We start from the raw sequence: 14,025 nt of genomic DNA, 5'->3' as shown, positions 1-14,025 counted from the left end.
AACAAAACCAAAAGACAACTGACAGAATGGGAGAAGGTATTTGCAGACATATCAGATAAAGGGCTAATATCCAAAATCTATATAGGACATATCAAACTCAACACCCAAAGAACAAATAATCCAGTCAAGAAATGGGCAGAAGACATGAACAGACATTTCTGCAAAGAAGACATCCAGATGGCCAACAGACACATGAAAAAGTGCTCCACATCACTCGGCATCAGGGAAATACAAATCAAAACCACAATGAGATCACTTCTCGGCCTTTTGGCTAAGATCAAGTGTAAAACCAATGAGATACCACCTCACACCAGTCAGAATGCCTAAGATTAACAAGTCAGGAAACGACAGACGTTGGAGAGGATGCGGAGAAAGGGGAGCCCTCCTATGCTGTTGGTGGGAATGCAAGCTGGTGCAGCCACTCTGGAAAACAGCATGGAGGTTCCTCAAAAAAGTTGAAAATAGAGCTACCCTACAACCCAGCAATCGCACTACTGGGTATTTACCCTAAAGATACAAATGTAGTGATCTGAAGGGGCACGTGCACCCAAATGTTTATAGCAGCAATGTCCACAACAGTAACATTAAATCTTGCTATCTACCTTGTTTTTATTGATTAGTATTAGTGTTTGTTTTGCTGCTTTATGCTTATTATAGATGAACAATACAGATTATTATGTTAATTTTTGCTTTAAAAGTCCAAATTTGAAATCAAAGGACAATAGGAGCAGGATTATCAATGAAATAGTCATGAAATGATGGTTGATGAGATCTCTAGGGAGTATGTAAAGAAGTCACAATGTCTCTTCAACATAAATCAGGCATGCAGATACTGATTGTAATTCAGATAAGAATGCTAATCTAATCCAACTTAATCATGTCATATGAAATTGTATAGCAAACTGAAGTAAGAAAACGGGTAAGGTTGAAACTTTAGATATACCCAGAGGACACATAAAAGTTATACAAAATCCAAACCTACCCTAAAATCCTCACTGGGAGTCAGGGGCTTGGGTGGGATCTTTTGTTACCAAAGCAGGTAGATGATAACAACAAGAAGGGCTAGTATGTTACTGTGAACTAAAGCAGAATCATCCTGGAAGTAGCCTTCTGAACCCACGAGTCCAGAGTCTCAGACTATAAACTAACTCTCCACCTGTGGCACAATTCTGAATCACAGACAGGGTGACCTTAGCAAGACTGACAATGCTGCTGCTCTTCTAAGCTGAGAAAGTGACTTTGGAAGCCCAGGAAGAGGTAGAAATAAAGATAGAAATGTAGAAAAAGTAGAAGTAAATTAATGCCATGGTGTTAATACTTTATTGCTTGGTTTAAGAATAAGCTTTATTACAATTGTAACTTGTCTGTGTAATTTTTGTACTTTAAAATATTTAAAACTGAGGGAATATAGTTTTAATTTGACATATTGAAGAGAATGTGATCATGAGGATCTGATTTAGTTAACTGCTATGTTTAGAATAGGTTTGTAAAAGTATTCATGTCCTAATGAAGATCTGTCATTATTGCTGTAAAGTTGGCATTGCTTTCGTTACTGTGTGGAATGCCTGAACAATTTTGATATATGGAATTTGTGATGGTGGCTTAAAAAGTTAATAAATTATTAAGAGAAATTATTTATTATAAATAATTATTTTTAAGAGAAATAAATTATTTATTAAGAGAAGTTACTTAATAAACCTTGTATATGTTTGGGAAAGATTTAGAGAACTTTAATCTGTCAAAATTATCAACTAATTGAGCATTAATAACAAGAAGTGAGGGTGGGTATTTTTAAAATTTTAATACAAAGTATACTTGATTTATAAATGAACTAAAATCTGTAAGTTGAGCGTAAAGCCTTCTGACAAACTCTGCTATTGAGTCCAAAGTTAGTAAATTGAATATGAAGTTAAACACAAATAGCATATTGTCTTCTCCCTTTGCCTGGTTAATGTCTATTTAGTTTTTTGCTTTCAGGTTATGTGTTTTTCCATAAGGAAAGCATCTGTGTTGGTTAGAAATGCATTTGGCTGGGAGTAAAATAAAATCAACAGCAACTTAAGATGTAATTGTTTTATTTGTCTCACAAAATAACAAATACAGGGATGGTATAGTTGCTTAAAGATATTTATAAGGACCCTGGGTTCTTCTATCTTTCTGCTTTGCCATCCTTAGGGTGTGCCTTTTGTCCTTAAAATCACTAGTCGGAAGCTGCAGCAACCTCTAAAAGCATTGTGCCCCACTTCAGGCAGAAAGAAAATGATAAGAGACAAAGGGCAAAGAACAAAAGCCTCTTGTGAGACTTTGTCTTTTTTATTCAGGAAAGATAATGTTTCCCTTGGGACTTTTGCCTGCCTCCTCATTGGCCAGAAATGTGTCACATGGTCTTCCCAAGCTGCTAGAAGAAGGCAAAGGGGGAAGAGATTTGGAGTGGGTGCTGACTGACTCAGTATCTCTGATCTCTGAGACTGGCTTAGATGCCCCCTTTTTTATTTTCCTCACAGCACTCAGTAAAGGAAGAGACCAATTAGAATACCTTTGAATGCTATAATCAGTGCAGATTTGAAGAGTGGTGGATAAAAAAATGCAAAGAGTATATTCTGTCTATTATATTTTTGTCAACTTAGGTGCTCTTCATATGTATTAATAAGTGACTAGATTGAAAACGCCCCGAGAGCAATATATTGCATATATGTTGGTTGCCTAGCCCCTTTTCTTTTTTGTTGTATTTTTTGAGGTATAATTGACATATAACATTATATCAGTTTCAGCTACACAACAGAATGATTTGATTTTTTTTTTCTTGTGATGAGAGGATTTCTAAGATTTACTTTCTTCATGACTTTCCCAGCACCTTTCCTTTTCTTTCATTTCCTTTCCTTGTTTGTTTGTTTGTTTGTTTGTTTGAGAGAGAGTGCACATGCTTGAGCCAGAGGTGGAGAAGGGAAGGGCAAAGGGAGAGGGAGAATCTCAACCAGCCTTCACGGGTTCAGCATGGAACCAGCACCGGGCAGGAGTCCAACACAGGCTCCGTCATCTGACCCTCCAGTCACGACCTGAGCCAAAATCAAGAGTCAGGATGCTTAACTGATTGAGCTGCCCAGCACCCTTTCAGCACTTTTTTTTTTTTTTTTTTTAAGGTTTTATCTATTTATTTGACAGAGAGATAGAACCAGAGAGCACAAAGGGGAAAATGGTAGAGGGAGGAGAAGCAGGCTTCCCATTGAACAGGGAGCCCAATATGGGGACCAGTCCCAGGACCCTGAACTCGTGACCTGAGCCCAAATGCAGACGCCCAAAGGACTGAGCCACCCAGGGGCCCCAAACCTTTTTTTTTTTTTTTAAATAAAGACTTTATTTATTTATTGGAGAGAGAGAGAGTAAGTGAGAGTGAGCACAAGCAGGGGGAGAGGGTGAGGGAGAAGTGGACTCCCCTGCTGAGAAGGGAGCTTGATGTGGGGCTCAATCCCAGGATTATGACCCAAGCCAGAGGCTGCCGCTTAACTGACTGAGCTACCCCGCCACTCCTCCAGCACCTTTTCTTGAGGAGCTTGCTACTCAAAGTGTGGTCATGGACCAGTAGTGTCAACATCAGGGGCTTGTTAGAAATGAGGGGACTGTTGGAAATGTAGAATATCTGGCCCTTCTCACATCTATAAATCAAAATCTGTATTTTAGAAGATCTCTAGGTCATTTGTTTGGACATTTGCTCCCTGGACTTCCAGTTACATAAGCCAATACATTTCTTTTGTTCTTAAACTTGTTTCTACCATTTGCAGTTGAAAGAATCCTGAGTGATCTAGACAGTCACCGTATACCATTAGGTGCTTTATTCTTTACTGTGATTCATACATTATTGTTGATTTGGATTTATAATGGAATCAATCATTTATATGCTCTTGGATCACAAAACAGATACGTAAAGAATAGCAAACGCATTTTAACACTCATGCTAACCTTGGTCAATTTTTCATGGCTCCCTGGCCACACTCATTGTGTCTGCATAAGGGGACATTGATGCCACCCTTTTTTTTTTTTAAGGTTTTATTTTTATTTATTTGACAGAGCACAAGCAGGCAGAGCAGCAGGCAGAGGGAGAGGGAGAAGCAGGCTCTCTGCTGAGCAGGGAGCCCGAGGTGGGGCTCAATTCCAGAACCCCAGGATCATGACCTGAGCCGAAGGCAGTTGCTTAACCGACTGAGCCACCTAGACGCCCCTGATTCCACCCTTTATCTCAGGGGCAGATTCACATTTCATAGTGTGGTGAGGGGTGGTAGTGATAGGTCGGCTTCAATGTTGCTCCTCATTCATGGATTCAACAGTTCATATATTCTCGTCCTGGACAGACAGGTAAAGCCTGTGCGTAGAATTGCAAAATGTGAAATCTGGAAGTAAACTTGGGACTCTTCTAGTCTAGTATTCTTCTGCTACCTGGATTTAAGTCTTGTACCACTAAAAGTAAAAAATAATTGTCATAATAAAAAGCATTAAGATAGTAGTCATCATCTTTCAATTTTATGTTTTTCTTCCTCCAAATGTTTACACAATTTGTGCTTCCTATTTTAAAAAATAGAATCTAGATAAGAGAACATCTGAATTAGAATAAAATTACATATTAACTGTTAAAATTATAAAAGAATTCTCTTATGGTGTTCTGGTAGGAACATCTTGATTTCCAGGTGCTGTGTCTCTTACATAAGTTTTAGCTCTCCTTACTTTCATGGGTAAGGAGGCTGAGACTTCCTTGGTTATGGGATTTGTCCAGATGGAAGCCTGTAAACTGTGTTCTGAATACGTTTCCTGCTTTTCCACTACCCAGAGGGCTTCCTCTCCAACCCTCTTTTTCTTTCTTTTTACTGCCAGATACACATCCCCAGATAAAAACGTTGTCCTTTACCATATTCTTTGCTAGGGTCAACTGGTCAGAAAACACAGATGAGAGAAAAACTTAATTGAGAAAAGACTTGGATGAGAACCCAGGATGACATGGAAAGAAAACAAAGTGATATAAAGGAATAACATGAAAGAGCTTGTTGGGGGTGATGGAACTCTTCTGAGTTCCAGTTGTGTTGTGGCTATACAGATACTACAGGTGCTAAAATTATTAGAACTGTATACCCCTCCCCCAGTTTTACTGTGTGATAATTTAAGATAAAAATAAATAAATAAAATCAGAAAACAAAGTGTTGGGGCACCTGGGTTGCTCAGTTGGTTAAGCATCAGACTCTTGTTTTCAGCTCAGGTCATGAGATGGAACCTGCTTAAGATTCTTTCGCTCCCTTTTCCTCTCCCCCTACCCAGCTCTCTCTCTAAAAACAAAAAAGAAAAGGAAACAAAGTGTCAAACAGTGCAAAGAGGCCATGCCTTCAGTCTTTCTTATCTTCCTAAATAGTCATAAAGGAAATGTGATGAGGATTTGGCTACAAGATGAGTAACTAATTTTAAATAGTATAGGTTACAAGACCTACTAAATTTACACACATGCTGATTTCTAAGACTATATATTGTGAATGTTTCACTTTGGGTTTTTTTTTTTTAATTTTATTTATTTATTTGACAGAGTGACAGAGAGAGAGCATGAGAGGGAAGAAGGTCAGAGGGAGAAGCAGACTCCCTGCTGAGCAGGGAGCCAGATGCCGGACTTGATCCCGGAACTCCGGGATCATGACCTGAGCGGAAGGCAGTTGCTTAACCAACTGAGCCACTCAGGCGCCCTGTTTCACTTTGTCTTTTTCTTTTTTTACTACATCTTTTTGTACCAAAAGTACATCTTTTTGGTAGAGAGAGGTTGGTAACTTTTTTTTAGTTTGGTGTGATATATGAATTGTTTTTACAATATGTTTTATTAAATAGTAAACTATTGTGCAATTCTTACTATAGTGTTAGTCTTATTTGCTTTCCACAGAGATCTGGCCAAGTAAATCATATGTTAGTAAGGGTGTTTGTTTGTTTGTTTGTTTCTTTGCTTACCTGACTCATGTATGCTATTTATTGGAAAAGGCACTGATGCCCAGCTAAGGCTCTTAATCTTGCCATACCTAAATACTCTATTTTAGAAATCTGGTTGCATAATCTTGTGCAGTTCCTCTTTCCAACATTGATGCTGAGTATGCTTAAACATTTAGGACCCACTTACACAAGTTAACACTACTGATAGACCACCTTCCTTTGCCTGAAGGCTGTGTCGTTTAGCCCATCTACGCTTTCTCTAAATTAGCTTGCTTCCAGACTTGCCACATTTGATTTTCTCTGCTTTCTTTATCCCTTTGTCCTCCAATGGGGATGGCCTACATTACTTATTTTTATTACGTTGCAAGTAATAAATCATCTCCATCATCAAATCTCATCTCCATCACACTTTTTTGGGGCGGATCATGATTCATGTTCTACTCTTAGTGACATATGTATTTTTGATATGAGCTAACACTTGAGGAAAATGTCACCTCTCCTTCTTTCACCTATCACATATTATTTATTGTAATCCATTACTCAGATTCACTCTCCGATTCTGAGAAATCACCTTCTTAAATGTACTATCTCAAATCATGAAATTGAGTATTTCTGTAAAATGAGCTCTCTTTTAACACAGCTTTGTTCCTGTTAAATTACTTGTCCTAACGTGACTGCAAAGAAAATATAAAGGATTTACGGGCATTTTTTTTTTAATTTAAAAGAGAATGCTTTTTTTTTTTTCTTTTGATAGCTTTCAACCAGAATTGTCTAAGAGAGACAAAGATATAACCTGTTTATCTGGATCCATCCTCCCATACAGGGATCTTACAGGCTCCTAGCTTTTCTGATTAGAAACCCCGTACCTTTTTTTTTTTTTTTAAGTATACAGTTGTATGAGTTTTTTTCAATTGATAGGCTTAAAAAAAAAAAAAAGATTTTATTTATTTAACAGAGTGAGAGCGCACAAGCAGGGGGAAAGGCAGAGGGAGAGGAAGAACCAGGCTCCCCGCAAAGCAGGAGAAGCCCAATATGATCCCAGGACTCTGGGATCACAACCGGAGCCAAAGACAGTGGCTCAACCAACTGAGCCACCCAGGCCCCCATAGGCTTTTTTTTAAAGAATAGTTTTAGATTTACAGAGAAACTGAGCAGATAATAGAGAATGCCTATATAACTCTTCCCCACACACCCCCCTTCAGTGTTCCCTGTGAACATCTTACATTGGTATGGTATGTTTGTGACAATTAATGGATCTATTCTGATAGACTGTAATTAAAAATCATATGATTCTGATTTCCTTAAATTTTCCCTAATGTAGTATTCTGTTTGAGGATCCCCACATTACATTCAGTGGTCATGTCAACTCTCGGCTGACAATTTCTCAGCCTTAACTTTTTTTGATAACCTTAACAGTTTTGAGGAGTACTGGTCAGGTATCTTGCAGAGTGCCCTTCTAATGAAATTTCTGATAATTTTCTCATGATTAGACTAGAATTGTGCATTTTGTGAAAGAAAATCACAGAAGTATAGTGCCATTCTCATCACATCACTCCAAGGGAACATACTACCCACAATGAGTTATCTTGTTAATGTTGACTTTAATCATGTGGCTATGTGACATTTGTCAGGTTTCTCTACTGTAAAGTCATTCTTTATTTTTTGGAAGGAAGTCACTTTTATGGTACACAGCCAAAAAGTGGGGAGTCATGCTCTCTTTCTTTTAGGTGGAGTATCTGCAAAATTTATTTGGAATTCCTGCATGAAGTAAGATTATTTCTTCTCTCCCATGTATTACTTTATTCCATCATTTTTTATATTAGTATGAATCCATGGATATTTATTTTATACTTTGCGTTATAATCCACTAATACTTTACTTTCTTGCTCAAATTGTTCAGGCTTTGGCCATTGGAAATTCTTTCACTTGGCTCTTGTGCCTTTGACATACTCCAGTCAATGTGGATGTTTTATTTTTGAGTACTTCTTTCCTTTCTGACGTGACAAGGTGCTCCAGGCTCATCTTGTGTATTTTCTGCCCCAGTCGTCCTGTCAGATATTTTTCCAAAGAAGAGCCTTGCACTTTGTAAGCACAAAGTAGCTCCTTAATCAGCTACTCCAAACATGAAAACTGTTCTCCAAATTCTCATTTTTTCTTATTTGCTGAAAACAAAAGGTGTAAAAATATTTAATAAATTATATAACCAGGAAATGCATATTCCCAGTAAAGATTTAAGGAGGGATGATTCAGATTGAGTATATAGAATGTAAAAATGAGACAAATTGTTTGAAATAATAAATGTCCAGGAATAATAAGGCCTCTTCGGGTTTTATGTTATAAAGGAAGCTTATAGAGATAGAAGATGATTCTGGTTGGGCTCCTCAAATACTAGGTGCAGAGGGATTAGGAGATGAACTTGGAAAAAAAATTTTTTAAAGATTTTATTTATTTATTAGCGAGAGAGGGAGAGCACAAGCAGGCAGAGCAGTAGGCAGAGGGAGAGGGAGAGTCATTCTCTTCACCAAGCGGAGAGCCCAATGTGGGGCTTGATCCCAGGACCTTGGGATCATGACCTGAGCCTAAGGCAGCAGCTTAACCGACTGAGCCATCCAGATGTCCAGAACTTGGGAAATTTTGAAAGAGAAAATTATGTGCACTCACAATTGGGAATTGAAATAGACATACTTTTTTTTTAAACTGATTTATGCAATGACATTTTAATATATTCTACCTAAAATATTTTTCATTGATTTTCCTCTTTAAATACTAATTTATAAATCACTTTGTCTAAGAATTATTTAATGTTCTCAGACCAAAATCAGAAAGATTTTAAGTGAAATAGCTGCCTACAAAATAGCACATCTATAATATGATCTTATTTGCATAAACATTTTTAATTATATTCATGGAAAACATTTTGAAGAGTATTTGTCAACTTAAATATGGTAATCTATTTCTACAGTATTGGTAGGGCTTTTTCCTTTCTCTCTCTCTCTTTTTAAACATTTTCTAAAAATTTTAAGAAATCAAGAAAAAAAAATGAAATCAACAAACATTTTACAAAGCCAAAACACATTTTTAGTGATATATGTAATTTCTGTTAAAAATTAAAACAGAGAAAGGATTCACAGATGAACGAGGGTTTGAGTTAGGTTTGAGGGTAAAGACCATTGGTTGGCCAGAAACAATATCTTTTTTTCTGGAAAGAAAAGCTAATCTCAATTTAGTATTAAAAGGCTTAGATACTATAAGTTTTTTCAAAATGTATTTCCCTATTATATAGGTTGGATAACTCTAAAGGGTTGAGAGGTCTCTGGAATTTAGAAATTGGGGGTGTTAGGGGTGCCTGAGTGACTCATTTGGCTAAGCGTCTGCCTTCAGCTCAGGTCATGATCAAGAGTACTAGGGTCAAGCCCTGCAGGAGAGCCTGTTCTCCCTCTCCTTCTGCAGCTCCCTCTGCTTCTGCTCTCTCTCTCTCTTTCTCTGTGTCAAATAAGTAAATAAAATCTTAAAAAAAAAGGGGGGGTGTTATAGTGATTCATGTTTGGCACCCTTCATGATAATTCATATCTCCAGCTAGAGTTTAAAAGGAAAGTGGCAGGACAGGGAAGTTCAAGACTTAAGGCATCTGTTCTCAACCTTTTTGGTCTCTGGACCTCTTAACACTCTTCCAAATTATTGAGGGACTCAAAGAGCTTATATTTATGTGGTTTATATCTAGCACTAGTTACCATGTTAGAAGTAAGAAGAAATTTTAAAACCCCAATTATTAACTTAAAAAGTAGTAAATACAAGCAGTTTAACATACATCACATGTTTATATGAAAAATAACCATTTTGGGGCACTGGGTGGCTCAGTCATTAAGCATTTGCCTTCAGCTCAGGTCATGATCCCAGGATCCTGGGATCGAGCCCCACATGGGGCTCCCTGCTCCATGGGAAGCCTTCTCCCTCTCCCACTTCCCCTGCTTGTGCTCCCTCTCTTGCTGTGTATCTCTCTGTCAAATAAATAAATTAAATCTTTTAAAAAAAACCAGAAAAAGAACTATTTAAAGATATTCTACTTATCTTGACATGGCTTTACATTTTTTGCATATGTCTTTAATATCTGACTTGATAAAAACTTCCCTATGATTCAAGAATATGAAAAAAGTAGGAGGCCTTTAATAGTCTTTCCCGTTAAATGTGGATATTCTTCTCTGATGTTACAGAGCATTTGTTAAGTGGTAATTTCTTAAAGGTTATTTGCAATGAAGAATCTGAAATCATATAAGGGAATTTTTTGTACTTTGTTTCTATGTGTGTGCAACACGCGTATACACACATGCATATATTGATCTATCCATTGGTTTACCTGGCACTTTGAATGGATCCTTTATCCATGCATGACTTTTAATGGCCTGCATTGGTTATTTGGAAAATATTGGTTCACTGTGTCATGTAGACCTTTCATATGGTGACATCTCATACATTATCAAAAAGTCCTATTTATTAATAGCACTAAAGTCTTTAAACGATTGTTAATCTTACAACTCAAACCGCCAGTTATTTTACCAGCAAAAGATAGGTTTATTTGAGAATATCAGAGAGATGCAGTCATGGACAAGCAAGCAAACAGGATTTTTAATGGACCTTAAGGGGTTGGTACAAATAGTTTTGAAAAAGAGGGTTGGAAGGGAGAAAGTTTGAATAACAAGACTCTAAGATCTTGTGGATGTGAAAGCAAATAAGGAATAAATCCAGGCTTTTGTTCTCTGTGGCTCTGTGTATATGAGGAGGAGATAGGTGAACCTACACTTTTTTGAACATTACGTGTTAAAATTAAGGAATTAACACCTTTTAGACTGATGTGGTAAGGGCTTTGGGGAGGTGGGGACTCAGTGGTGAAGACTGTGAAGAGAAGTTCCTTTATTTAAAATATATTTATGTCTCAGTATTTATCTATAGACAGAAACCCACTAGAAAAGATGTGTGTCAGAGGGGAACATAGTTTTGCTAACATATTTTTGACAATTTGAAAAGCCCATGGTAGTGTTGGCAAGGAGATTGTAGGTCTTAGAATATTCACATGGATTTCAAACAACTCAAAGGGAACGCACTTTTGTTGAAAACACCTTTCTGATATATTGTTACTAGTAGTGCCAAAACTTGGTAGGTATTGAGTCTCTTGGGCTCAGCGAACCGTGATTGTCTCCTTAACCGGGAATACCGCAAGAAGTCACTTTGAATACTGATTTCCGCGGCCCTTCGCAATTGCACTAAGTCCGGCTCCCTGCGCTTGCCGTAACGCGGACTCTACCATTGCTTTCTGAGGGGGGATTTGGAGGTAGCGGAAGAAGGAGCCCGAAGGGTGTGTGTTGGGGGGGGGGTGAAAGCCGGGTCCAGAGGCCGGTTGTTTTACGGATCCCGTAACCAGCCCGTCCTACTCCCCTTTCCCCTCTCCCCGCCGCCCCTGTCCCGTCCGGCAGCGGCGGCGGCCTTGAGCTTTGCTGTGTTCTCGCTGTGGCAGGTGAGCGTCCGGCGCGCGGGCTCCCCAGGCTTCGCTCCCCACCCCCCGTGTCTCCTGGACCGGTGGCGGCGGCCGGCCGGGGAGGCGGCCTCGGCGCACAGTAATGGCAGCGCTGTGAGCAGGGGAACGCGAGCTGACAGCCGCCGCCGCCGCCGCCGCCCACCTTCCTCGCCGGGGGCTTCGTCCTTCACTCCTTCGGGCTGCCTCCCCCTCCCCTTATCCCCTGTCCCTTGTCCCGCTTCTGCAGAAGGTAACCCCGCTGAGGGTCGGGGAGCCGGGCTGCAGGCTCCGGGAAACTTCCCTTCCCGGTTAATGGGTGGCGGGGATGGGGCGGAGGAAAGGAGTTGGGGGCGAAGAGGGGGGAGGGGAAAGGGATGGAAGCGGGGCGGTGGGGAAAGATGGTGTCCCGTAAGTGACCCCGGCTCCCCGGAGCGCTGACCCCTAAGCCCGGCACCCCCTGGACTGGATCCCGGGCCTCCCCTACCCGGCCTTGGCCGCCCCTCCCTCGGCCCCATTTTCTTCCGAAGGAGGGAAGGTGAGAGTGCGTGTACTCTTCTCCTTGTTTACGAGCTCACACGCATACACAACTCTGTGTTTGGGGGTGTGTGTGGGGGCATCAGTCTCTTACATCCTTTCCACGAGTATTTTCACTTTTGTTTCCGCAGACAGCGAAGATTGATAGCTATGGGGAGGAGTAACCTACGTGCACTCCAGACCTGTCTCTACAGTTAGGGTCTGGTGAAATAAGATCCTTAGACTTCTCAGAGCACTTACACACTAGGGAGCCTGGACCATTCCCTACAACCCCACCGATATGTGCATGTAAATAAAACATCCGTAAATTGCACACTGTTATTGTCAAATCATCTCCTTTCCCTCAGGGATTACTATTACCAGTTGATGGGTGGTACCGTATAAGTTTACCTTTTGAACATGATTAGGTAACTAGAATAGATAAGATTTGAAGATATTAACATTCACTGTAGGAGCTTTGACTTGACAGTATAAAATTCTTTGAACTACATCTGTCCCAAATGTACATTCAGAGTAAAATATGGGAAATAATCAGTTTGTTCTCATTGACTACTGACTACCTAATAGGTATTTAAAACACTCAAAAGGCTATACCCTATCCTTTAGAATCTCAGATTTCTTTCCAAGGCAGACAGATTGATTATACTTTGCCTCTCTTACTCAAATACAGTGTTTGAAAGACCCTTCCGAAAGACTCAGAGGTGAAATTACAGATGTACACAGTGTTTTGAATTACCCTTTTTTTCTTTTCAGATGCTGTGTATCTGTAATTTAGTTTCCCTGTAGCAGTGCTACAGTGTGCATGCACATAGTGTGTGAAAAATTCCTTTGCTATGTATTTGAATGTTCAGAAGCATCTGAAATAATCTTACTTCACTCTCCAGCCTCGGTTGATTTTCGGTATTTTATGGAAGTTAAGATGGTTTATCTATGTCTTTTATCCTCACCAGTTTGTTATTAAATTAAATATTGTGGACCTTCTTTAAAGTCAGTTTGCCTTCTTTATCAGTTAAATATTTAAGTACCTGGTTCATATATCAAGTATTATTGTGGGCATTAGGGATACAACAATAAGCAAGACTTGTGAAGTTTCTGTCCTTCTAGAGCTTCAATTCTGGTGGGGGAGGAGAGACTGATAAGACATAAGGAATAAAAATAATTTCAGAGAATCATTAAGTGCAATGAAGGAAATAAAATGGGAAGTTGTGGTAGTGACTGAGAGAAGACTACTTCAGATGCTGTGGTTGGGAAAGACCTGTCTGAGGTGAGCTTTGACCTGATACCTGACAAGTCAGAAGGGTTTAGCCTTTGGAAGTCTGAGGGGAGAGCATTCCCTTTCTGAGAGAACAGCACAGGGAAGTTCTCAGAGGTGTGTCAAGCTTGGGGTCAGTAAACTGAAGAAGCTCAGTGCATGTGGACCCTAGTGGGGGATAAGAAGTTAGGTCATAGCCAAGGGCCAGATCTGGTGAGGCCTTATTGTCCAAAGGAGTTTGGATTTTATTCTTAAAGCACATGGAAAAGCTATTGGAATTTTTGTGAAACTGAAATTGCTCTGGTCTGATTGACAGTCTGACTGCAGGGAAGATTGGGTAAGAGGAGAAAAGAAGCAGAGAGACCAGTTAGAAGGCTATGGTAGATTAGTGACTAGTGTGTTAGATCAGGTTAAAGATTTTTAAGGTACATTTTGGAGCTAATGGCATTGATTGAACTTGAGGCTTGCATGAAAGTGCAGTTGGTTGGGACAGGGGTGATTCCTCGTGTTTGGACTTCAGCTGGAGGGTGGTGATGCTGTGAATGGGAGATGAGAAAGCGGTGAGGGAAGCATGTTATATGGGGGAAAGGTTAGGTACGTGTTAAGTAGGACATGTTAGATGTTCAAGTGGAGGTAAGAAGTAGGCAGTTGGATATACCATCTGGAGTTTACTGAAGAGATTAAGAAGTCATTCATTCAACAAATGTTTTTCAAGCACCAGCAGTAGACCTGGCAGTGGGAATATAGTAGTGAAGACGCAGACAAAATCTCTGTCTTCATG

The 14,025-nt window shown here is 39.6% G+C and overlaps 1 protein-coding gene across 3 annotated transcripts in view; it reads left to right on the top strand.

Moving 5' to 3' along the window:
* The first annotated feature begins 11,597 nt into the window (after window positions 1–11,597).
* The window catches only part of LOC111155593 (cullin 2), a 104,288-nt gene continuing 101,860 nt past the window's right edge, over window positions 11,598–14,025 (top strand). Inside the window, exon 1 of one of the 3 annotated variants that reach the window (XM_022515844.1) lies at window positions 11,598–11,708. The gene's annotated coding sequence lies outside the window, so the exon portion shown is untranslated. Of the gene's footprint in view, window positions 11,709–11,833; window positions 11,994–12,261; window positions 12,281–14,025 lie in introns of those variants that run through there. The other 2 variants (XM_022515845.1, XM_022515846.1) reach the window with 2 other exon arrangements.

The sequence above is a fragment of the Enhydra lutris genome, unplaced genomic scaffold, assembly GCF_002288905.1.
Source record: "Enhydra lutris kenyoni isolate GAN:26980312 unplaced genomic scaffold, ASM228890v2 scaffoldscaffold42, whole genome shotgun sequence".
In the NCBI taxonomy this organism is placed as follows: Eukaryota; Metazoa; Chordata; class Mammalia; order Carnivora; family Mustelidae; genus Enhydra; species Enhydra lutris.
The sequence above is the reverse complement of the archived record's forward strand: the minus strand, read 5'-3'. Positions and strand labels throughout refer to the sequence as shown.